The sequence below is a fragment of the Nyctereutes procyonoides genome, unplaced genomic scaffold (assembly GCF_905146905.1).
Source record: "Nyctereutes procyonoides isolate TBG_1078 unplaced genomic scaffold, NYPRO_anot_genome, whole genome shotgun sequence".
Lineage (NCBI taxonomy): Eukaryota > Metazoa > Chordata > Mammalia > Carnivora > Canidae > Nyctereutes > Nyctereutes procyonoides.
Genome location: NW_026575140.1, coordinates 50,250,215 through 50,252,472, shown reverse-complemented (window position 1 = coordinate 50,252,472; position 2,258 = coordinate 50,250,215). Strand labels below are relative to the sequence as shown.

The following is a 2,258-nucleotide window of genomic DNA, read 5'->3' as shown; positions in this document are numbered from 1 at the left end:
GCGCCTGCCTTTGGCCCAGGGCGCGATCCTGGAGACCCAAGATCGAATCCCACATCGGGCTCCCGGTGCATGGAGCCTGCTTCTCCCTCTGCCTGTGTCTCTGCGCCTCTCTCTCTCCCTCTGTGACTATCATAAATAAATAAAAATTAAAAAAAAAAAGTAAATGATCTAAGTTAACATCACCAATGATAAGACACGCTGACAACACGAACCTCCAAGGGTGACATCACCCTGGGAACGTTACATCATTTCATTGGGGTTGCGGAGACGCTGTGAAGGAAAAAGGGAAGAATGGAGAACCACCAGCAGATGACAAGTGACTTTTACAAAAGGAAACTATAGTGTTTATGGATGCACGTTTGGGTGATAAAACTATTTTTAAAAAGGGGGGTAGAGAAGACAAGAAAAAAAATAAAAGAAGAAAAAGAAAAAGAAAAGAAAGAAACCCAGGGACCATTAGCATAAAGGTGGAGGGTGGTGGCCACTGCGGAGAGGAGGGCAGGGCGGTGGGCCAGGGTGGGGGCGGGGGCGAGCGGTGGGCAAGTTCTGTTTCTTGACCTGGCTGGGGGTGGCTCATTATGCTAATGAAGACTCCGGAACTTATACCTTTTCGTTTTCTGCAGTTTTTTTCTGAAACTGTGTTGTTCTTAACAGTCACTAAGCTTTACAGTTGGACACCTGTGAATACCCGGGAGGAAGGGAAATGTGGAAATACACCAAAATACAATCAAAGAAATCACTGATTTCCAGTTTTATTCTTCTATAATATCCACATTTTCAAAATTTTGTTTTAGTTTTAAACCGAGGGCGGGGGGGGGGCTGGGGGAGGGGCTCACGATCATTCTATTTTTATGCGAAGTTCCAAAGTCACTTGGGGGTTTTTCCCCTCGACTACTGTCCGTGGGGACGAGCATGCTCCCACCCGTCAGTCACTGGCGCCGATCGGGGTGCGGGTTCGGCGGCCGCTTCCTCCCGGCCGCGGCCTCCCGCGGACCGAGCGCCCCCCGGCTCCCCGACCCCGGCGTCCCCGGGCCGCTCCGGGGCCCCTGGCGCCGCCGCGCCCGGCCTGGAGCCCGCCCGGCCTGGAGCCCGCCCGGCGCCCGCGTCCCGCAGGGTGTTGGCGGCGGCGCGGGGGGCAGCGGCCCTGCGGCGGGAGCCCCGGGCCTCGGGGGCGCAGCCCCGCCTCCCCGCCCCGCCCCGCCCCGCGGCTCACGCGCGCGGCGCCCGAGCGAGGCCAGGACGCGGCGGGGATGCAGGATGGAAGAGTCTTCAAAGATCAAAAGTCGCCCTGGGCCCAGTGACCTCGTGGCGCAATGGTAGCGCGTCTGACTCCAGATCAGAAGGTTGCGTGTTCAAGTCACGTCGGGGTCACGGTCCCCCGTTTTCTCTCCCCCCAAAGGGAAGGGAAGGGAAGGTTGAGGTCGTTCCTGGTTTCGCCCCGGCGAGGGCGCCTCCGACCCTTGCGGCAAACGAGCCGGAGAGAGCTGAGCTGCGGGGACCTGCGGTGTCGTTTTCGTAGCCGGCGGCGCCGACTTGGGAAACACCAGGGGGCGCTGCTTCCAGCCTGGGCGCCTGCGTGGGGCTCCCACCCCCTCGCCGCGACCAGGGCCCTGCCCACCTACCCGGGCAGCTCGCCCACCCCGCTGTGGGTCGCAAAACTGGCCGCCAGAGGAGCGGTTTCTAAAAATGACCAACCACCGGCGCCTGCGTGGCTCAGCGGTTGAGCATCTGCCTTCGGCCCAGGGCGTGATCCCGGGTCCTGGGACCGAGGCCCACGTCGGGCTCCCCGCAGGGACGCTGCTTCTCTTCTCCCTCTGCCCGTGTTGTGTCTCTGCCTCTCAGGAGTAAATAAATAAAATCTTTAAAGCAAAAAAGTAAAATAAATAAATAAATAAATAAATAAATAAATAAATAAATAAATAAATCAGTTGCATTACTCACAGCCTTAAAGCAATGAAGGAGAACCAGTTTATAAGCCCAGGAATGGAGGAAACTGAAATAGTTATAAAAGTTTATTTTTCACTCAAGCACTTTAGAAAAGTTTTCCGGTGTATTTTTCAATCTTGCTTCGGTTCTTTTGGTTCTAGACTTTTTCCAGGACTGCTATGTACCCTTCCATATGGTGGATAATTACCACCAAGTGGATGGATAATTATGCTTCTCTGTACCCTGCATCTATAATCTCTCAAATTGTTTCCTGTGTTTTCCCATTTTCCCTGCATTTGGGGGCATGTTCTCAAGTTTGTCCATCATGTGGG

The 2,258-nt window shown here is 55.0% G+C and overlaps 1 non-coding gene across 1 annotated transcript; it reads left to right on the top strand.

Moving 5' to 3' along the window:
• The first annotated feature begins 1,299 nt into the window (after positions 1–1,299).
• TRNAW-CCA (transfer RNA tryptophan (anticodon CCA)) lies at positions 1,300–1,371 on the top strand. The gene has a single exon. It is a non-coding gene; the product is annotated as a tRNA-Trp (tRNA).
• The last annotated feature ends 887 nt before the right edge of the window (positions 1,372–2,258 follow it).